General features: G+C 39.4%; 1 protein-coding gene across 4 annotated transcripts in view; it reads right to left on the minus strand.

Moving 5' to 3' along the window:
* The window catches only part of zfhx4 (zinc finger homeobox 4), a 77,288-nt gene extending 59,953 nt beyond the window's left edge, over positions 1-17,335 (minus strand). For 2 of the 4 annotated variants that reach the window (XM_056248958.1, XM_056248955.1), the window contains exon 1: positions 13,723-14,123. The gene's annotated coding sequence lies outside the window, so the exon portion shown is untranslated. Of the gene's footprint in view, positions 1-12,837; positions 12,959-13,722; positions 14,124-17,226 lie in introns of those variants that run through there. The other 2 variants (XM_056248956.1, XM_056248957.1) reach the window with 2 other exon arrangements.
* Positions 17,336-24,305: the final 6,970 nt, after the last annotated feature.

The raw sequence follows: 24,305 nt of genomic DNA on the forward strand, positions 1-24,305 counted from the left end.
GCTTAATGCGGGTCCGGACATAAAACGCGCAGTTTGAGATGAATTATGCATATCTTGACACTTGAAGTGCTGAGAGAGATGCATCCTCTGGATTTGCCTGTGTCTCTACATTTTTGGCTATGCATGTGAATCATTACATGGCTATGAATTATAAAGCAAGGCACAAAAGAGCTAAACAGCTCAGAACTGCGCTTGTTTTGATACAAAGCAAGTATCCGGGGATGCTGAGAGCACCTCTAGCTTTCATATTGATATTTCACATCAGAAGACGTTTCATTGACAATCCGCCTGGTAACTTAAGTGTGCCCATCAATTTGTTCTCACAATAAATAAATAAATAAATAAATCACTGTTTGCTACAGCAAGTTACTGAATATTATCCAGACGTTCTCAAGTGCTCAATATGCCTGACAAGGACGCCTTTAAAAAAGTCACATGCAGGCATCTTTCTTCAAACCAGCTACAGAAAAGAAAATCTCAATAGTTAACTCTCTTTTCCACCCAAAAGACAGAAAGTAGTCTTAAGCACGTACTTTGCTATTAAAAGGGTCTCTATGTTCTTTTTGACTGCTTTTTCCGCGTTAACACCTTTTTCTATACACTGTTCTACAATTCCTCCAACGTGTTGTAACTTAACTGTGAAACAATTTTTCTCTCGTCTTGCTTTCCCTCCTTCTATTCGGTCTAAAAGGCAAAGGCTACAAAAAGAAAAAAAAAACAAATACTAAGCTCTTTTTCTTGGAACCAAAAGAGCGCTCTCTCTCAAAACAATAAGGACAGATCTCGTTGCATGGAAATGGCTCCCGTTCCCATTAGAGGAAAAAGATGGCAAACAGTGTTTCTACCTCTGTTTTTTTAATTAAGACTGTCTCAGCTTCACTCTCTGTGCTCTATGGAGACGCTGCCTGTGAAGTGATTAAAAAGAATGTGATCTGATCAAGAGACAGGAATAATGGAGTAGGAATGCTAGGTTTACCCGGGTGCTAAGACTCCCCTGATCCAACCCACCCGCCTCCCAAAGAAAAAGGATTTCACTCACCCTTTCTTCCCTAAATAGTTTTTCAGGTCGTCCTTTTTCTCTCTTTTTTTTGGAGTCGTAGACAAACGTTAAACGTTAGCGTGCACATGTGTGTCGTGCGTTACTCAAGTGGAACTGCAGTATGAGTGTGAAAGATAAAAACAGGAAAAATAGGTAAAACGCCTTCGAATTATATCCGATTTAAGAAAGGTCACCCCAGCCTCTGCTGGGGTTTTTCTCAACACTAAATCCTCTATCAAAATGTCATAGTGAGTTTGGGAAAGACAAAGGAGAGTCACAGCATGCAAACTGCACATATATCTAATCCTAACAAAGCCATGAATGGGCCTTCACAAGTCTAATTATACTTGTTTATTTGTTGCCATGCAGAAAGAACTGATGAAAAATCCATCAAAGTGGTATTATCCAAACATCAAGAGCTTCTCTAGCCTCCAAGGACACCGGGAGGCTTAATTCTTTCTTGTTTAAGTCCAAAAAAAGAGAGAGAAAGAATTGCAAAGGGGAGAGGAGTGAGGGGGGAAAAAACGGTTTTGCATGACCCTTTTTTCACAAAGGCTTTTCCCGACCCTGTCGTTGCCCAGAGGTGTAACAGTAGAAGCAGGATATCTCCCTTGTGCCATAACCACATTTAAGGGCCTCATTTTCAATACACAACATATCATTACTGTCGGGTGTGGCAAATCCACATCAGCAAAAAGACGTCTATTTAGCTGTTGTACAAATTACCTTTCTGTTGCTGCCGTTTAACATAAGAGTCAAACGATTTGAAGAACAAAACAAGTTTTAAGTATGAGAAAAAGAAAAAAAAAAGTTATTATATTAAAACATCATCACATGACTTGAGTTTTACATTCAAGATTATTTCAAAAAGACCCTTTAAACGAGGGGAACAAAAAGAACTTCCCGGGTTTATATGACTCCCTCGCCCATTCGAAAACTTTTAACAGGAGAGGCCAGTATCAAAGGGAAACATAATCTACATAGCTAATGTCTTTTCTCAATTCAAAGCAGAGAAGGCTGCAATTTCTCCATGCTGGCAATCTGGAAACACTCTGGAGTTAATTACGCTTGATTCGAAATGAACCGCACAAACAAAGGCCAGTCTATGTCCAGACTATTATACTGCATTAACCGGCTTTAAGCTTCCTGTGGATCATTCCGAGGCTCTTCCATTACCCTCCCCTACCGTCCCAACACGGAGAGAAAATGCCTGCACACCCCGGATTAATGAAAAGGAGCGTAAAAAGAATGTGTGACGACCTCTCCCGACACAGTGCAAACTTTCAGTCCAAGTCACAGAAAAAAGGGGAGAAGGTAATTAAGTTTGAAAGAAAAGGTCCTCACGACAAACAATGAGGCTGTGTCTCTGGAGGAGCGCAGGGGGGTGAAAAAAATCATTAACATTCTTTTTCAACTGAGAAAAAGAGAAGGAGGGGAAAGGGGAACGTATGCTGGCAGGTTCCCCACTAGTCTTCCTCTTTAGCCTTTTTTTCACCCCACATCTGGTTTCACATCTTCTCCGGTGCCCTTGTCCACGTGACGGCAGATCATCCCTTTAACCCCACCTCTTTCTTTCTTGCTTCAGCTTTGCAAAGTTAACTTTGACAGTTAACTTAGAGAGCATCGCAGAGACAACCACGCACGTTTGCCCACCTGAGACCCATCAGGCGTATTTGCCGTGTGTGTTTTGCTAAGAGAAATAAGCCACATGCAAATCAGTGCGTTGCCCCTGGTGAGTCTTATAGCTTAATTAGTAAAGCAGATACGCTGTTTTATCTTTATAGTAATGACACACAAACAAATACAAACATGCACAGGCACTGACAGAGAATATGACTAAGCACACACCAACTCACTAGAAAAGCACATTTCTCAAAGGAGGCACTGACTAAAATTAGAGTTGTTTTCTCTGATTCACAGGCTTGATGCGAATTCATCTCGTGATCTTTCTGCTGTCCGCGCAAGCACGAGTGATGAATATGTTTGCTCTCTGCTTTTTTTTCTCTTTGCAGGAGGGAGAAAAGGGTTTAGAGCTTTATCTCTTTGTGTGTGTGTTGTGTGTGAGTGTATCCCCCCCCCCAATCTCGACAAGAAAAGCAGAGAATCTAATTGTAGCTTTGTCAGTCCATGTTTAGTAATCACCCTTTTTGTCTAGTTTTTGCAGAGCAGGATTAGAGTTAAAATGATGACTGACTAATCCCTTGATTTCCCTGTGCTAAATAAATATTAATCTACTGGTCAAACATGTTCTTGTGGAGTACAATACATACAATATGAAAGCGCTTACCAGTTACATAAATCGTAGTTTTACGCACATCTGTTTGAAAGCACTGCCCCCTTTCAATACATAAAAAATAATAAAGCAGAATAAAAAAAAAAAGTCTATCCTGCAATCGAAGTTGACGGAATGAGTGATGCTCACGTAATGGTGCTTAAAACAAACCAAATACAGGCTATGGCCTACAAACACTTATATTGCAAAGACAGAGGTGAGAACAACACACACACAAAGTTAAAAACAGGCCACATATTTCACCTCCAAAAGAAACACATGGGAGGGGGCAAATTCACAGTTTAACAAGCCATTTAAAAATATACCCTGTTAAGCCTGTTGGACAGGTGTTATATTCCTACGGTCGCCTCTGTTAACTAACTTTAACCTGGTGAATGTTTTGACACGCTATCGCGTGGGCCAGGAGCAGTAAGCAGACGCCATTTGGAACAAGAGCCCGTTTTTCATGCGCAGATTCTGACCTTTCTTTGCTGTCATTTTCCCCGAGAAACAATAAAAGTTTAAAGTTCAAGCTGCTCAGTAAAGACGGAGCATCCAGCCTGCCGGTCCTGTAATTATCTAGTATTATAAACATAATCACAGGCCAGGTATCCCTGCATGCATTCCAGAGCCGCTAGCTATGTGCTAACCCGAGTGTTCTTCACGCAGGAATTTCACAAAACATGTCAAACAATCTATTAAAGCATGAATTACTGCTAACTAAGTTCTCCCATACAGGCCTTAATGCCTTTATATGGCAGCACGAGAGATTGTGCTCCAGATCTCTCTAATTTCTGGAGCCAGAGAATTACTAATTAACTTAAGGTTCAGGCCTATATTTAATTAGAGAGCTCTCCAAATGAACTTTAGACCAAAGGCATTTGCTTTTTAAACAAACTCTGTTCTGACAGCTGTTGCGAGTTTACCCTTGTATGCCCACAAAAAAAAAAAACATTTATTTTCAGAGCCATCATGGGGTCATTATTTCTTTAAGAAGGAACCAGAGTATTCCGCTTGAAAAGTGTACACTTTAATTGGATTTCAATCCAAACAAACAACTGTCATATGTAATTAGAATGAGTTGAAATTAGGGCCACAATATTCCATTATCAAATAAACGGAATGTCACGCAAACTACCGATTCAATTTTCAAAGTTAATTTCGACAAATCTTTCAGTCACGTCGCTCCGTCTGCTTCCTACAATCACCAGACAAAATGACGCACATAGTAAAATGATTAATCCTTTTTTTGACTCATTAAAAAAAATCATTAATTTAATGGCATGATATAAGAGAGCTGAAAATTGTTTCTTTCTCAGATGAAAAGGGCAAGAGACCGAAAAAATATCCGTGAGCAGTGCTAATGAAGAGAAACATTAAAAGAGTCTGTGGTTATTGCCACTTATGCCATTTGAAAGCCTATATGGGCCGCTTTGGCCCAGCTGTAACATTATCAGCGCGCTGCAGTGGGGAAGGCCACATTGTGTTATGCTTTTCAGATCGCTAAGGCCTCAACAAGACACTGGGGGTATTTTAAGGTCAACGACAACCTAGAAGAGAAAACAAGCTCTGGATCAGCATAACCGCCAACTAATTAAAGCAAAGAAAACACATTATACCTACAGCTCAGAATGGTAATAGTCAGGGGGAAGAATGATTTGTTTTGCTATCAAATGCCATGCAGTAATAAGCATAAAGCTGCGGTGAGGGAGTGTTTTGAAATGCAAAGCCAAGATGCGAGCACATGAAATGGCACATATACATTTGTTTCAACAAATCTCACAGACTCGCAGGCATTAAATGGAAAATAATCTGCGCTTTCTCAAATATTCTTCTAGCCCCATCCATCGTCAGATTTAACAGCCCTCCGGTTCGCCATTCGTATGCATCGCTTGATCTTCGCAAAGGCCTCTGATTTGATTTTATATGAAACACCCCAAAGGACCTCAATTTTCCTTAATGTTTTTTTCATACACTTTCCATAGGTCTTTTTTATTACACTTTCTTTGATTGCCCATAACTTAAATGGTTATGAGCACGGCAAGCCAGTTAGCCTATTGTCTCCATATAAAACTAAAAGAAATCTTCCACAAGGTGAGGCAGAAAATCGTTGTTTCTTCAAAAGCCCAAAATACAGACGACGCCATTATCTTTCTTCTTTCGGCTCAATGTGATACTTTGTTCTTTTCATTTCATGACCACGATTCTCTAACGTGAGCTCCACGAACCGCACATTCAATCTCGTTCTAAAAAGACGGTGACCACGCTGGGATTTTGAGCACCCACACAAAACCAGCCTTCAGTCCGTGCCACTCATCTGGACTGATGGAAAGTCTAACCCCCTTTAAAGCAAATAATTAAAGATGATTCCAGCGCACATGCCAGACCAGAGCGAGACAGGATATGAGAAGTCTAGCATTAACCAAATTCTTCTCCGGGGACTTCTCCTGCTCAGCCCCTGGACAAATGCAAACAGTCCAATGTCATGTCTGGAAAACTGCTCCTTTTCTTCATACACATAACATAAGGAATGTCAATATACATAAATTCCCATAATCAATCATTGTTTAAATTAACGATCAATTCATCGATTAATCATTAACCTTAACCTCTTAAATCCAAAGCGAGGGGTGCTACCAAAATCACGATACTTAACCAACACAAAATAGGTGTCGCTTTAAAGCTTGGCTTTACAGTGAATATAGGGAATATGACCACTTAGCAAGTGCTTTTAAATTTCCTGACATATTAGAAGTGCTACTTTTCATAGCGTGAAGAAAATAACTGCTTTACATGAAAATGTGATTAGTAAAATCACTGCACATAACAGATAGACTTGTGTCATATATCGTTGAAAAGGTCTAAACCAACAAGCATATTTGTTTCAGTTAGAGTCGAGACCAAACTATACCAAGTATTTGTATGAAACAAAAATTTTTATACTTCACGAAACATTAGTAAACCATATTAGATCATTCACATACTGTATCTTTATTTAGAGCAGGTGATCTTGAGCGAGCCCCAAAACAACATAACAAAAAAACATAAAACGATGCGTAGATCACGAAGTGACACGACACGCTGCTTGGCTAAAGCTACAGGACTTCCGGGATCAGAGCGCATCGCGATCATGATGCAGTGTTTTTCAACATCATTTGAGAGCTCAACCAACGGAAACTGGATCTTGAGTGTGGTGGGGTGGGTAAAGTGGATAGGGACGATGTGTAGAGACCGATCCGACACTGTTTTAGATTGACAGGTCTTGATTTACCATGCACCATAGATTAGGAGAGCACATCTGAAACAGTGCTGGAAGATCACTCCTCAACCAGGATTTTATTACTTGTTGCTTATTCTATGTACTTTTATCGTGCCATTTATACAAGTAGTTCTCATGTTCAGTAAAATCACTTGTTTGGAAGGTTTTTTTGGACCCTTGGTTAATTATGTTTCTAAATAAACGGCAATAGCCTACATAATCCATTGCATGGCTTGAAGACATAAATACATTTAGAATATAGCTACGGCGCGCTCGCTTCATTTTTCCTAGTGTGTCTGCGGCACATGAACCTATGCACTCTAATGATGACCTTGCTTAATGGACCATCAATAAGTTTTAATGATTAAATTATTATTGACAATAAATCGATCATCAACTAATCGTTAGCAGCCCTAATATACATACACAAAGGTGGAACAGCCATGTTAATATCCTCATCATAGGGCCAGATGAACCAAGCAGCATGAATATTCATGAGGGCAGGCTCTCATTTATCTGTTTACATAAGGCACTACCGGTCATACATATTCAATTATGGTCTCATCCCTCTCTTGACGACTAATAATGGGCTTGTTATCCAGCTGAGATCGGCAATGAGGGTGCATATGATTTTTGAGTGTACATCTGTCTAAATGAAGCTCACATAAAGTTTTATCTACAGTACATATGGAGGGAGAAACAGCAACAAGACGCTCAACCTTTGCCCATATAACTGTACTTGGACATGAAATAAAGTGCTTCACAATAGCTGTGGCTATTTGACAATCCCTGCATGATACTTTGTCAATGAAGAGGTTACCTTTAATACACACTCGGTTTCTGTTAGCTATGCTGTGATCTACAGAGACAGAAATATTCTCATGAGATTATCTTATTGCATGGTATGAAAAAAGATTTCCAGCATAAAATCTCAACTGCTTTGAAACGTGAGACAGACGTAATGTCAAATGCTAATATGTATACGTAATATTACAATAAACAAAAATATTTTGAAATCCTCTAACCTATCCTAAAACTTAAATCCTCACAGAGAAGATTAGCTTATTTTTACACATCACATGGTGAAAAAATATCATATTGAGGGGAGCTTTTGACCTTTAGCTGCCAATAGCCTCAGCGACGATGACTACATATGTACTCGAAAACTTGTGATGTCAAAATGCGATTCTCTGGATTTTATACACAATATTTCCATACATGACTGCTTTTTTTCCAATGAGATGCCTAAATGTTGCTTTAGTTGGATTTCTTTTCCCCCCTTTTAATATCCTGTAGAGAAGGCGTCACAAAAAACCAAGGAAGGCCTGAGAATATGAAGGGGAAAAATCCCCTTCTCCGATGAGACGCAAGCTGACAGAAAAAGTAATGTAATCCTGACTGGCAAAGGACCAAGAGCAACAAAAACATTTAGATAACTGCGCTCAAAAATGAAAGTTCTCAAAATTACATTTCCTCACGATAACACGTCCTTCTCATAACAACCCTTACGATTGTTTGAAATGTCCATGTCCTCATCAGTCAGTGTTCTCACACATCGGGGGGAATGGAGTGTAAGTCGCGGAAGAGGAAGAGACGTTTTTAACATCCAAGCTGTGGAGTAAGGAGAGCACATCTCGAGGGCCGGTGGGGGCGGAAAGGGGGACAATCCACAGCATACAAGTTTCACTTGGCAACCGGGCCCACATCAACATCTGGTTGAGCTTGTCAGTACACGCCTGATTCAACCAGACACTAAAGCATGACTTGTCTAACTGAGAGCTTTGTTTGAAATGCACAGACGTGAACCGTCATCTATGGTGTATCCTTTTCTTTAGCGCCAGAGTTAAAAAGACTGACATAGCCACCTTTCACAATCGACTCAAAGCTACTTGCTTTTCACCCCTGGAACGGTTGGAATAAGAGACAGAAGAGAATAGAAGAATAATAGTTTTGTTCGTGATAACCTGTGAGCACTTATCCTGGCTACAATTCCTTTCCCTTAATCATTTGCATATGAAAGGACAGCTCTAGTCTATAAAAGGTCAGTGAAAGATGATCAAGGCTTCACAGAACACAACAAAACACAGGGAAAACGTCTCTGGCAACAGCTTGCGTTCATTTAATAGATCGCGATGCCAGTGACGCTGAAATCACGGAAGTGCATGGTGCTCACGTCACACCGGCACCTTCCCCCAAATACAAAAACTAGCGCTAGAATAAGGCCGTCCTCCAAAACGCTTCATCTATAATATATGAATGCTGTGTTAATCGCTTTATTTTGAACACACGCACATGCACACACAAAAATTCACGCTTGGAATGTTTTTCTCTGAATATCAAAAGGATTCCAAACATATTCCTTGGGTTCCCATTCCTGTTTATATTGAAAGTGTAAAATAAAAATTAAGTACACACATATCTATCGCACAATCAAAACCTTTTCGGTTTAAATTGAGGACACTGGAGGAAGAAAGAAATCCCATCTCTGCAGAACCCACTCGCTAGCTCTGCTGTTGTGCCTGAACGCTACTGAATAAAGCATACGGGCTGCTATTTACCAGTTGAGAGAGAGACCATTATCATACATATTACTTCACATGATGACAAAATCTGCAGGCATCTTGGGAGGCTTCAGGAATATGAAGCCTGCGCCTGTTGTCTCAAGTCCTCGACAAACATCTTTGGGGACAAGCGGGGCCTGGAAAGAAAGGACGAGAAGGCACCGTTTCCATCTTGCTTTCATCTAAGTCACTCAGTCAACCATTCAGTGCCCCATTCAAAGCCGCTGTGCATTATGCAAAAAAATGCTAATCCTTTTCCGATGCTTTTTACACTTGTACAAACCCTGCATTCCCTTTCCTGAAAAGCAATTATATCAGTTTACATTTCTGTCAAAAAACAGGATTACTTCAGGAGAACTAGCACTGCACCAGGCTTCCCCCAACTATAGCTGAAGGAAACTAGAGATTATCTGAGACAGTATTTTTTTTCCGCTCCTTCATTCTCCTCAAAAAAGTGGAGAGGCCTTAAGAATGTGATTTAATTAGCCAAAGGGAAAAGAATAGATCTTTAGTTGCTGTGGAAACTCTTTCTGACCTGACCTTCTCTTTGCAAAAAGCCTCGAACAGAACGAGCCTCAGTCTTGGTCTATTAATCAGAAACAAATTATGAAAGAATGTTGTCGGCCTGAATAATGCTGGCCATTCTGTGGTGAGATCAGCAACAACCTTCGCTCTCGCTTTCATTGTCTTTCTGCATGTTTGACAGCTCGACATGACGAATGAGATCAGGAAGACCCCGGATTTGCATATGCAAATACCCACATGAGAGAAACGTGTCTAAACAAGTGTTATCGTGAGGCAGATTAAGTAAGCCGTCGTGCTTTTTGCTGTGTTTTTGGGGGGCCATCGCCATAGTCAGGGCCATTAGTCAGCACAATTAACCCATCTCCATGGCTACTAATGAAATTTGGCCATGGTACGACTTAAATTAGATAGCTGGTTATGCGTTGCCACCGTCCGACTCCAAATCCATTATTTGCCCCAGGAACAATGAGCCGTTTGTGCTCAGATGATCTCCACCAGCTGAACAAACATCAGAGTTAACAATTTGCATATGTTAATAAAATTAAGTCCTAATTACATGAAACTTGTACATATTCAAATGCACTTTCCCTAGGCGCTATGGAGCTTGAACCCCATCCAAGTGTTTAACCCTTCAGAAAGCCTCTAAGCAGGGGAGGCTCTTTCTGCCTCAGAAATGCCTCGGGGCTGACACAAAAAGGCCCCCCTTAATACATTAAGCCAGCTCCTGACTTCTCAGCTTTCCACCCACTGCTCTGCGGACCGGGGCAAGTACTGCATCCTCCGAACCAAATTCAATTGGGCCCACAACAAAAGCCCTATAGTTCCTCTTAAAACAATGTGAAATGTTTTCTCAATGCTATCTATGAGGAGCGCACATACAAACACACACACACACACACACTGGAGTTTATTAAATGGTTAATGTGCTTGGGAAACCACAACAACCACTAGCAAATGAGAACCTAATAAACAGAGCTAAAATAAATCGTTCTAGTTATAAAATTTAAAAGTCTTGAGTAGAGCACACTTTTAAGATGTATTCAAAAAATGACAGCGAAAAAAAAAAGCACAATATCTTATCACAACGACATTCAGCTTTTGAAATCATAACAGACAGGGAATCTTAAAGGAAACCATACAGTCGCAGCCAGATTAAAAAGGTCTTTGTCCTCCACCATGTACATTTTTTCCTTCTGTGCCGGCGAAATTAAATTGGTCTGTTCAAAAGGTTTAAAATGAGACCAAATGGGGAAAAAAAATTATATCACATGAAATTCATGCCGCTCCGTGAAGCGTAGCCCAGATGGTGCGAGATGAATAAAAAAACAAACACCTAATGATAGACAGCAGAAAGCTCAGAGGACTATTATAATGTCAGGGTTAAAGAAAACTAAAATATATATATATATTTCCTGCTTCTTCTGACCAACAATGAGTTTCCACAACTGCAATGAAATAAGCCGTGCTCCATGATGCTTTAAATGGTTCATATCACCACATTTGAAAATAGAAACTGTATTTCCCTGTCTATTTCTCGAACAAGGCCTTTACTGAAAATGTTTTATATATTGCGGCGTTTTGGGGAGAAACTGATACTAGTGATGATGGTTGGCCGTGTGATTTTTAAAGATGGATGCTGTCAAATTTGTGCATATATTGTATGTGTGTGTGTGTGTGTGTGTCTGAATGCATGTGTATGCAAACATCAGTGAGTGTGTGTGTTTAAATGGGGCTTCTCTTTTACAACTATCAATGCTGGGATAACCACGTATTAGCATTCAACCGAACACGCAGTCATCTCTCAGCCTTTTAGCCAAATTGGGTGTCTTAATGTCACAAAGCAGTGGCAGTCAAGCCCTGCGCGTTGCCATAGGAGTTTCGGTACTGAACAGCAGAACGCTGTGATAGGCTTGTAGCAAGCCACTCCGCAGAGGCGGATTTTAAATCATCCAGCCTCTTCTATTAGACTTGAGACTTATTGAGGTAGAAACCATAAAAAATGAAGAAGGGAAATTTAATCCCTGAAATATTGATTTGCACATTAATATCATATAGGCAGTGGGCAATTTGGCTTCATGGAAATGACACATTGTCGACCCTAGGAGAAGCCTCAGCCGATCTTACTGCAGAACATGTCTCAAGAGTTATTAAAGGCTCCTCGCGTTGGCTTCACGATTTTCCGAGCTGCTTCGAATCAATCTGTACACTGTACGAAATTATGTGGACACAAAAACGCAAAACACATCTGAAAATGAATCAAAGCACGCTTATTAGATCCAGATGCCTTGCGTATCTGCAGATCTCAGAGAAAGCGTATTTGAAATAAATGTTTTACATCTAACTGTTGTTGTCACACAGCAACAGAATTGCTGAATGAAAAAAAAAAACATTTTATTCATTAATATAAATACAAATAATTCAAGCTAAAAATTAAAAAGTGTAATACAAAAAAAGAAAGCACTACCTTTACATGCAAGACATATAAATATGCATTTAATAACAATAATAATGTTGTTGTTGTTGTTGTTGTTGGTAGTAACTGAATTATTACAAAAAAAAAAAATTTTAAACTATATATATATGAAAAAACGAATCCAATAAAAAAGATGCACAGATGTCCGGGTCAAATCCAATTTGGAAAACAAATCCAGGTATCCATAAAGGATCGTATTAATGCACAAAAAAAAAAGAAGAAGCGTACAAATCCACAATGTCTAATGAAGAAAAATCAAACGCAGCTCAATTAATACACAAACAAGCAAACATGCTGCCAACAGTAAAGAGTAAACCCAAAACAACGAGAAAATCCTACAAATACGGTGATCCAGGCAGTGAAAATCTGGTGTTTTCGAGAGCACAGAGCGCAGACACACAGCGATACACACCGCGGCTCTGTGCTCTGCCTCCCCACTGCCTGTGTTTTTTCTGTGCTCTCAATGGAAGCGATCGATGCCCTTGTCACTGTCGCGTTCCAATCGGAGCCAAGACTCTGTCTCACACTCACCATCAACCCAAAAGCCAAGCGCTCACACACATGCCACGGTCTTCAATGCCAATGTTAACGTTTTACCAAAAAAACGAAAACTCTGAACTTTAAGAATACCGACCTCACTATAAACTCGGGGACAATTCTCTCAGGAAAAACGTAAAGGGGATGAAGGGAGAAGAAAAGGAAACTTACGGGCAAGACAGAAGACAGAAGTAGTTTAAACACGGAATGGGCTTTCTGCTGAAAATAGGAATGCTTTCGGTCCTTTTTATTCCGTTTTTTTACGTCTGCCACAGACACGAAGGAGTCCGGGATATTGCAGGAGAGACCCTCGGCTCCTCAATCCCTCCTATCGTTTACCATCAACCGGAGGGACTGTTTTATACGTTGCAGGTAACAGAAATGTACGAAGAAGCATCTTTTAGTTAGCAGAGGTGAACTGTGCCGCTTTTGAGTCTTATCTCAAGATGCATGACTGAAAACACCGGTCCGGAGCGCCTTGCGACGTCGTGTCAAAACGTAGCCTTCGCGTTTCTTACTACTACAGGATATGTTTGCCCGTAACGACACGTTGCCTTTTCGAACAGATGTTATTAAAAATGTATGACTTATGTTGTTTGAGATATACGATTGATAATTTGGTCAAATGTAAGGAAGCCCTGCTGTTTAGCGTTTGCTGTGACGAGGCGAGTCCAACTCCTGAGGCGAACACAACAGCCGCGAGCATACAAATCTGTAACGTTACACTTTTACTCTGTATCAGCGAATAACGCTATCAAATAGGGCTAAACATAACATTTGTAACGGTTTGCTTGCAAAATAAACGAAATGGAGTCGGGAAAGGTGTATGGTAGATACGGTAGGGCAACATCTCCTGACAGTTCGGCAAAACGACTGTTTTATAAACTGAGAGAAAAATATTCAGGCTGACATTTGTTGAAATTATATCGCATAAAGCCGTGATCCGACAGCGGAATAGCGCATATTCAGCTAGACTAGTCGCGAAAGAAAATCAATACTCGACCTAAATTTAACACCAACTACTCAATAAAAGTTGAAGGGAGAAAAAAAACTTACTTTCTTCCCCCGCAGTTCCCTCCGCTTCTTCTCTTGATATTTGCTTTTTCTGAAAAAAATCACATCCAATGGTACCGCAAGTAGGTAACAAAAAAGGATAAAAAAGAAAAAAATGTAACAGTAATCCTCCAACTTTATTGGAAAAAACGTAAATACTACAGTAAGAGTCGATCCTTTGGGTCCGGTTGTGTAAAAGATGTGTCGACGACTGCCTAGCAGTTTCGGTTGTGGAGGGGTAAGGGAAAGGAGGTAAGGAAATGAAAATCCGATATGTCTTTATTCTGCTAATTATTATCGTTTTAGCCCTGTTTAAAAAAATGGCTGATTAAGTTGAGTGCGCATGTCTTTGTGTGTCTATTCTCGATATGCACTCTGGGAATGAGAGAGAGAGGGGGAGTGAGCGCGCGAGGGAGGGAGAGAGAGAGCGCGCGAGGCAGAAAGAGAGAGACGTAATTAGTGAGGTGATCAACAGTCTCCACATTGCAAATGACGCGCTGTTTCAACTTGGAGAGCCGAAGGGCTGTACGAGCCAGATTCCTAAAATGATCTAATAGGGGGGAAATCTGTTTTCGGTGGGTAAGACGTCCTGTAACGGCCTGGAATATTTGGTGGGACAATAGGACATGTTCCTTTACTTTTTTTTTAGTCATACCTGTGATCAAAGCCGTATATTAAAAAAATAATAATAATAAATTCAGAAATATTAAAGACATGGCACTCTTAAAATGTTATTCTGCTGTTATTAAAAACATATATGGCAATTGCAGATTTTGATTTTAATGCAGTCGGCCTAAATATCGTGTAGGTAACAGCAATGCTTCCTCAATATTTTTTTTTTCGAGAGATAGAAATAATTAATCTCCCCTTACACTTCGATGCATTAACAGTTACAGATTTTAAACGGCAGACATGCATTTGGACACTATTGTTGCAATAACATCCGTCTTCAATGCATGGAATAGTTTACAGTGTAAATCCAAATATTTTAAAATATAATGTTATAAAATGACTTAAGAACAACACGATTGAAATTGACATTTGTGTTATTACTACAGTAGGCTATGTAGTCTTCAAAGAAAGAATGAAATGCAATGTAAATAAATGAAGAAAACATATAACATGAGAAAAACATGAATACTGTACAAGTATCGCTGATTAAGGATCCGCTTGGCACGTAAAATGAAGGCTACAATAGCTGATCAGATTAAATGGACACATCGCCCCAGTTGTAGGCTATAATGATTTTCCGTTATTGTAGGTTATTGTGTTGTAAGAGAACGTGCAGTATGCGAATATTATTTTGCTTTTATAAACGATAACAGGTTAAGGCAATTGATGACACATACTGTATAGCCTATACGCATTTGGTTAGCAAACAAAACATATATGAAACGTTAAATTCGATAGCCTTTAATATTTACAGAATATTTATCAGTAAGACAGTGTTCAAAATAAATCTTCAAAGTGGCAGTAAATGGGCCTCGGAACTAAAGCTCACAGTAGCCTGTAAAAGAGCCTTTATGGCTTATGAACTTTACATCCTTTTATTTGACTCATCGGGCGTTTAGTTCATATTCATACTCGCATAGGCTACTAAATGCTCCGATTGATTAGCTAGTTTGGATCTCCTAAAATGTCGCCATTGAAAGAAGACCCTACAAGATGTTAATCGCGAAGAAAATCAAAAGATCGGCTCTCCTTTATGAAAAAATCGAAGGGGTTGAATTGAGCGAGGCTCTGTTTCCGGAACGCACGATAAGGATGCTATACCCAATACCAGAGCTGTGTTTGCAGTAAAACACGAGCCCTTGGATTGGCATGTCTACTGTGGGTCTGTGGATGGGCGAGAGGTGGTCAACAGAGGCGTTACTTCTTCACCCCTGATCCACTGTTTCTAGTCCTCGGGGGACTCGTGCCTGCCAGACCCAAGTGGTGTTTCGGCAGGATGAACGAGAGAGAACAGAAACAAGCCCGAGACGAGCTTGCAATAGGACACGGAGAGCTTCAGATTTTTCCTTCATTTAAACAACGCAAAGCAAATGCGGCGGAGTAAAGGTTATTTATTTGCCACTGACGACTGTATTTCTGCTGCTCATCGCGGAGGACTTTAAAACTATTGATTTAAAGGTCTCACCTCTTATGCAAGTATACTTTGACGGATACATGTAGCGTTTTTATAAGAGTTGGCTGTCTTTTGAACTGTTTTAGGCTGTAAAAAGTGGAAGCTGCGTGGCTGACAGTGCTTTAGCACTTTCAAATATGCTCGTGTCCACCCTCGTACTTTCTGCTCTTCTTTCTCTCAGGCTATCTGACGAAAATCGCTTTATTAGCGTTATTATTTCATCTTAAATTAATTAAAGATTGGCGTTTTGTTGCGGTATGTTTTTGTGATAGTATCCTATTGAGATTTTTCTTTTATTTTTTGTTGTTTGGTAACGTTAAAAGCTAGCGTGTAATGTAGCCTACAACGACTAGCATTTATCATCGGTGATTAGCCTATTTGTTTATTGTCTTATTTCAATGTATTTTCTTCATTTTCAGCTATATGGATATGCAAACAATATCAAAAGCTTTGTTCGCTTTTTATGACATTCTGAAGTGCTGTCTATGAGACGTATTAAAAACTGCATGAATATTGATTTAAGTGAAATGTCAATAAAGCAATCATCATACCATTCGCGACCTGTGATTTCTTATAATTGTCTTTCTTAAATGTACGATGTCTAACAATGACTCCAGGGTTTCTTTTTCTGTTCTTTAGTCGTACTGAAGGAGTGAATGTTTGTCCTGCCCCACAAACGAAAGGTTTGTCCAAACCGCCTGGCGCCCTCTGGGGTCTGAGAGGTCAGGTTTTGACAGTAACTGACCATTTGTAGCCGCATAAAGCACTGTCCAAAATGAATTAAGTTCCTTCAAAAATTCTCAATTCTCTCTCTCACACACTTCAAGAAAGTTTTCACTATTTGTGGAAGACGGGAAAATCTCCGTGCAATAGGCTATAGCCTAACAAAAGTATAGCCAAACATGCGTTATCATAACGAAAATATCTAATTGATTAGCTATAAAATCACTTTTCATGACATTATATTTGGCAAAGTCGACATGGCAAAGTATTCACAAAACTGATCACACTGAGTAAACAACAACAACAAAGCCATAAAAGTAGCATAGATTAATAGCTAACTACCACAACAAAAATGTATTTAAAATCCAAAAGATATTTGATTTCCCCAAAAAATCTAATCGTTTCAAAACTGTCCCACAGTGGAATCTCACAGTTCTCTCATAAAAACAAAATGCTTAACATCCACCATAAATACTAATAAATAAAAAATCTCCGCCATCTGTATCCGATCAGCTCTCTTTTCTATTTTAAAAATGAAATTTACACTAAACCGACATATTTCACGTGCAGTCTGTTTAAAACATTATATTCCTTTTAGTATTATATATTCCCATCTCTTGTTTATAAACGCCAGCAGAAAGAAAATAAATCGCTTGTACCTTTGGTATAAAAGGGCATCCCGGTGTCCTCTGTCTCTCTGATGCTCCGCTTATAGCATATGGAAACTCTTTTGAAAATGCCTAGATTTGGCACATTGTCATTGAAAAGAGCGGCGCGCGGTGATGCTGGAACACAAAATGGGAAATAAGTTGGGGATTGGGTGCAGCCTCCCTCAATGCGGACTTATCTAACTTTAATTTCATATACCGCAACGACATGTCATTCAGAATGATTTGAACAATTAGAACGTTCTTACTACTTTCAAACCGAATAAGAAGTGCACCGCACAATGCTTTCGTGCATTCGTATAGGCTTTTTTTATTTATTTTTTATTAATTTGCATTTATATTTAATACAAACAAATACAAGATTGCGTGAACAATCTGTGAACAACGTCGTGGCAAAATCACTTCCAACGTAAAATCGAGATTCACAAATGCTTGTTTGTAAAACACTGGACTTTCGATCAATGTATTGGGACATTTCGATCGATTATATAAACGAAAATCCATATACGACATGAAACTGGTATCAGACACGACTTTCACCTTTCATGAGAAACAAAATGAAGTGGCAGAGAGCAGTGAGGGCATTATTAAGCGATGAAATTATATTTATTAGAAAAAATACTTTTACAGATAGGCTACAAAACAATGACATTTGCTAACAGCAATGTGCAATGTGTATTGCAAATAAAAACGAGGCTTAAGTGTTAAAAATAAATTTGAATATTTTCGCATTATATTTCAGTATTAAATAAAGATATCAAATAATTTATTGATTTACAGGCTGCAGTAGCCTACTGAAACTACAGAGTTTTAATGACACCCATCAATATGATAATTCTATGTTTTAATGTGGTAAATTCACACGAGCTCCCAGCTGCTGCATGCGTCCCGGGATCACGGATGAGGGAGGCGGCCAGGCACGCGGTGCCATTCTGTTTATTTGATAAAGAAAATCAATGAGAGTGACTGTGGACTATTTAGCGAGACGTTTGAGAGGGGAAAATGGTTGTTTGAAAAGTGACTTCAGTTGGCTGGTCGATCTCATCGGGAAATGTACACTAAACTACACTCTCAGAGACACACTTGGTCCTCTCTTTGAGTCCATTCACCCCCACTGCCCCCTCCCACTTGGCCCTTTGCTCCTCATGGTGCGGAGGTTTTCATTGTTGATCCCTCTTTAATAGACAAACGGGCAGGAGTTGCATCTCCGGCCATCTATCCTAAAGCCAGAGATTCTCCATCTGCTAAATGTATAGCCGCCTGTTTTGCTTATTAACTAACTAAATCATTTGAATACTAGGTTTATTTTTTAAGTAGGCCTATATACGTTTTGGTGTCAAACAAAGAAATAAATAATTGACAATGTAACTGATCATTTAAAATGTCTTATTGTTTAGCAATTATTATTGTTGATTATTATTATTATTCACATTTATTTAAATCAAAGTATTGTGCTATTATTTTGTTTTAAACTGAGGATTGTTAATAAAGATGACGGAGCATGCAAAATCATTACAATCAATGAAACTATCAATAATCAGCTAATTAACTATAAGTACAAATGAGCCTGCTGTTTGTAGCTGAAAAGCTACCGAGACCCTCCCTATTACATGAGTTGAAGCCCCCATGACCAGAACACCTACTGAGCGGGCTGCACTTAAACACACACTAAAACCAGAATCATTCAGAACACATATCAGTTCAAGCCATCGCCCCTGTTCAGGAGAGTGTATATTTCACTGGGTTATGGCTAATGCTCTAAAGCAGAGAAGAAACGGTGCTTTTCTTCCTATGAACTTTATTAAATTATTTGTCTTTTTGTGTGCTAGATAATTGCATTTCCAGCTTTCCCTGTTCAAATGAGTCTTTAACATGGCTAGATGTTTTCTTCTGCCTCTCCCGGGGGTTAGAAGCTGCCCTCTCCCCCCATACGTAGTGGTGCATTCTATTTAGCGGATTACCTGGTTACCATTGGTCAGCACAGGAAAGGCAAGAGAGCAAAACCATGGCAACATGACAGATTCTAAACCCATATGGATGATAACAGTCAACTTGGTCAAGCGGCTTGGATTTTGCCTATAAGAAACGTGAAAAACGCGCTATTTCATTATAGAATAGTGTGTACATTGCGTGTGGGATTATATGTGTGACTAAAATATTACTGACTACACTTTTATCAGTTACTGTACATTTTGGGGAATGAACATGATGTCAAATTACTTTTACTCCTTGCAATTTTAAACAAAATACAAAATGATGTCAAGATGAGGCACAAAATAAATTGAAATAATTAAAGCATCAAGCCGCATGCAACAATTATTGATATTTGTATGTGATATTTTCATCTTAGGGAAAGATCTGAGAATGTGTGTATTAAATGTTTTGTGTGGATATACATAATCCTATAAACACAGCATTCTTAAATTAATTACATTCCAATTAGCCAAAAAAATTAACTAATAATCGGTCAAAACACTGACTCGTTTGAATAGTCAGACACAGCTGAATCCAATGTTTTTGATTGTTGTGTAACATCCATATCACACCCTCAAATGAAACGCACTCAGTCAAAAACAAAATGTCAGGACGCATCACACATGAGAGGCTAAATGGCTCTTTTCACAATTTTTGGTATTCTCATATAAATATACCTAAGATCCACAGCAAATTATTAAGCAAGAGGAGAGCAATTCAAACGCATTTAAAAACGAATAATCAAAAAACACGTAGGTCAGTGAAAATATTGCATATATGCATATGTCTAAGTGTCAGATAAACTGATTAGCCAGACAGATTGCTTATTGATTACAATAATCAGTTAGGTTTGCTAATTGATTTATAGCCTATAATATCTTATTTAACAGGCCTGAAGCTTGTCCCATCAGAAAAAAAACTCACCTAAAACATTAATGAACCAAATTATTTGTTTGTTTATATATTTCCTGGTAAATCTTTGCTATGTAAGGTAGTTATGGCAGGATCGTGTGTAGCGATGCTGGTTTGTGGACAGTCAGCTGGCGGCTCTGAATCCCACAGACGAGAATCTCAGGCTTTTTCACATTTAAAATGCACCCGTGGGCCAGACAGCTGAGAACGACTCCTTGGTGTCTCAGAAAAAGGCTGGAGTCTGTTTGCACTGATATTTCACTAGTGGCAGCACTAAGGACACTTGGAAAAAGGGGTGAAGGGGGGTTAATAAAATCTGCGTGTCTCCTCTTCACGCTGGAGGTGTATGAAGGTGATTGTGGATTGGTTAAAGGGAGTCGATGGATTGTCATGCATAAGGTAAGCGCCCGTCCGTGAGCTTTGTTTGAAAGCGCTGATGTTGAGGAGGTGCTGACAGCCCATCGCTGGGGTTTCTAAAGCGAGCAATTTCTGTGCTTTGATTTCTTCCTATGATATGTCAGATGCACAAAACACATTGTGCAATTTGAATTCATTTGCGATATGTCTCTCCTGCCAGTGCTGTCTTTCATGCGCATGTTTTTAGAATAATTTTTCTTGCAACGCATTTATTAGCCGAGTTGCACCTAGCTTGTAGAGTGAATGAGAGTTATAAGTTAAGCGATAAAATGACTAAAATATAAAATAATTCATCTTTTTGAACAGTTCCCTTTTTATGTCAAAAACATATCAGAATTAAATATATATATATTTTTTTGTTTTAAGTACATTAATGCACTGAATAACAGTAAAGACATTTAAATAGCGAGTGTCGGTTTTGTATCACCCTGCTCATCGGCCATAAGATCACATTCATACTCCATATGCATGCAAGCAGTAATACGTGCACTGCGAGGGGTTTCTCTCACACAGCCAGGGCTGCAGAGGAGATAATTTGAGTCTAATCTGCTGGTGCAGAAGTGTGAGGAGTCAGACTGGACAATGAGACTCCCTCTCCTCTCACCTGAGAGAGGTTTCCGCTTAAATCACGCCTGTCTCACTGGCCACAGACCCAGATCCCCAACTTTAATGGGAAGACAGTTAATAACCTTCTTCTTCTCCTTCTCCTCCTCCTCTTTTTTATCCCCTGTGCACTATCAATCTGACCTGTCAGGGCACTGCTGAATCAAAGCAAAAGTCCTCTTCACAGATGACTGATTAGAAACGCAAAATCACAAAATCCATCTTCATGGTCACTTTTATTACAGTCATTTTTAAACTGACAGCAACCTGCTCAGGCTCAGAACAGAGCTTGTGGTGCAGATTGTGTCTCTGAGAGAGAGCGAGAGAGAGAGAGAGAGAGAGATGAGAGGATGCAGAGAGGTGGAGAGAAAGCCTAATGTCTGTGGGAATTGGGGTGCATCATTTACATCGCACATATACACTTAAATGCTTACATGAACGCACATGCATGTATTTTTGCATGCATGCATGCACACCCGCGAATGGAATTTACATGTACACATATCCATCATGTTCAGCTGAATTGAGTCTGAATTTTACTGTTGGTATGTATGGGGTCTCAGAGACCCCAGTGATGTAGGTGTAAAAACAATAACAGATACTCAAAAAATTAAGTTAATTTCATTCAAATAATTTTATGTTCCTCAGACCAAATAAAACCCAGTATTATCCCAAATAGTGATGTTGCTGTAGAATTATTATTATTTTTAAACGATTGGCAGGAGTGTATCTGACCAATCAAAATATGAGATTATATAATATTATATAATTATTGTATTTCTGTCTGAGACCCCAAACATAAGTATTTTTTTTATGGAGGATACTTGCTGCATTTTATAAAGTTGCATTTTTATATACTGTACATTTTTCATAAGACTAGAAAAAATCATGATGTATCAACTAGTCAAGTGTTTTTTAATCAATCTATTAAAATGTCCTTGAATATGAGAGGTGTAAATACATCTATTTGCATAGGGCCTACAATACGCAAAAAAAATAAAAATAAAATAAAATAAAATATAAAACTTGACACCTGAAAATAAATAGCATTCTAGTTTTGAATATTAGCTATAATAGCTATTTATGTCTGCACTTACAACACGCATTTAATAAGGCAGGACAGTATTTTGGACTATATTAAAATATATATATATATATATATATATATAAAAGATTTCCCATCAAGGTGATCAAATTATTAATCAGAATAATACGTATGTTTTATATTATTGTAATTCTTTGTAAGAATGCAGCAGTGGAAAAGGAAGGGGTTTTGTCGAATAGGCGACTTTACTGTTCCATGAGCATGTCTGTCAGGGCCCGGTCCTGGTCTAATCCTTCTCGACATCATTCAGGAGGGGTTACGTGTGTCTTGGTTACGTTCGTACACAGAACAAAGGAAAATGGGTCACGAAAGACAGAAAACACACCATTTCACAGAAACCTGGGGAACAGACAGCCTGCCACATTTAATGTTCTTAAAACATCTGATTGAACAGCTTGTCAAAATATTAAAGCTCACTTATGAAGGCCTAAGAGTCATCTCTGAAGGGCGGGGGGATTATTCTATTTAACAAATGATTTTTTTGCATTTTGCATGTTGTATGGATTTGAAAAGGCACTGGTAATTTTTTTTAATGTTTTTGTGTGTGTGTGTGTGCTTTCATTTTAACATCTTTGTTTATCATTGATTCATTTATTTAATACCATGTCGTATATGGATGTTCTGTAAGATGCATTTAGACAAATAAATAAAAAAAAGCCATCTGTCAGATCATAAACTACATAACGTCACACAGTCCGACCTAGCCTAAAAATATACGCACCACATTAAAATATGTTTGGACAAGGCTTTAAAGACGTAGGGTTTGGACTAACACAGTCGTGTCAGACTGTGGAAGCAGCTGCGCTCTTGAAATGAATGCCTCTGACTGTACGCCTGTCAGTGGACTGAGACCCGACTGACCTGATGGGTTTGATTACTTCCCTGACATTTAATGGCAATAAAAAACAAGGCATAAAGAGACCTGAGGAAATTTCTGCAGAAATTCCACCGTACACATCCGTACGTCCACACGCGCACAATGAATGCACATGTAAACAACACTCACCCACGCACGCTAACACATATGGTCTGAATAAACATAACAGACACAAGCCACAAAAGCCTTAATATCTTTAGCTTCAAGTCTCCCACAAGAGCCAAATCGTGTTGCGTTAACCGCACACCGTTCGGAAACAGGTAAAAATTTGGCCTTGGATATGTCCGAACACTCAAACGACCAATACAGAACTGCACCAGTATTTTACATCTGACTTCATCGATGACAAGCACTAACTGCCGTGAAATTCCCTAAAGATTAAATGTCCCGGGACCGTATTCCGTCTGCTCTGCCTTTCCTCGACAGGAGGGAACAGAGGAAAGGCAGATAAATCCAAAAGAACCACCCCACAACACTCAGCGAGAGGCAAACCAAGACAAACAGCACATCAAACCTTAGTCTGCAAAGCCTCCTTTTTATCCTGCTGGCATTAAACCCCAGACACACACACACACACACACTCGGTGGGAGACTGTACAGAGAGAGAGAGAGAGAGAGAGAGAGAGAGGCACACACTCACATACACACACACCCTCACGGTACAGGGACCGAGAAACCCAGAAAAACAGAAACGGCACAGAAAGCAAACCGCAGTATTCGAACACAAACACACAAGCCGTTCGCCTACCACACCTGCCTTTGTGTGTCTGCAGCGTCCTGTCTTTTCTGCAGGGCAACGCCGAGTCCTTTCAAGAAGGGGGAGGTGGATCAGGACAGGTTTTACTGGGGGTAAATCAGCAGGTCAGGGGTTTTCAGGTGGGCTCCGGCAGGAACGCCGTTTGAGAAGGCCGGAGAGGGTAACTTTCAGCAAGTCTGTGATTCCTGGGGTTCATATCCTGACTCCCCCATTTGGGCTCTTCAAAAGATAAAAAAATAAGAGAGAGAGAGAGAGAGAGAGAGAGTGAGAGTGAGAGTGAGAGAGAGAGAGAGAGAGAGAGAGAGAGAGAGAGAGAGAGAGAGAGAGAGAGAGAGAGAGAGAGAGAGGAATAGGAAGCACAGGTCATGTAAAATGTATAAGCTGCATTTAAAAATAATTTAATTCTGGAAGCGAGCAGCTCATCT

This window comes from Rhinichthys klamathensis, unplaced genomic scaffold (genome assembly GCF_029890125.1).
Source record: "Rhinichthys klamathensis goyatoka isolate OS25496 unplaced genomic scaffold, OSU_Roscu_1.1 h1tg000059l_1, whole genome shotgun sequence".
NCBI classification, from domain to species: domain Eukaryota; kingdom Metazoa; phylum Chordata; class Actinopteri; order Cypriniformes; family Leuciscidae; genus Rhinichthys; species Rhinichthys klamathensis.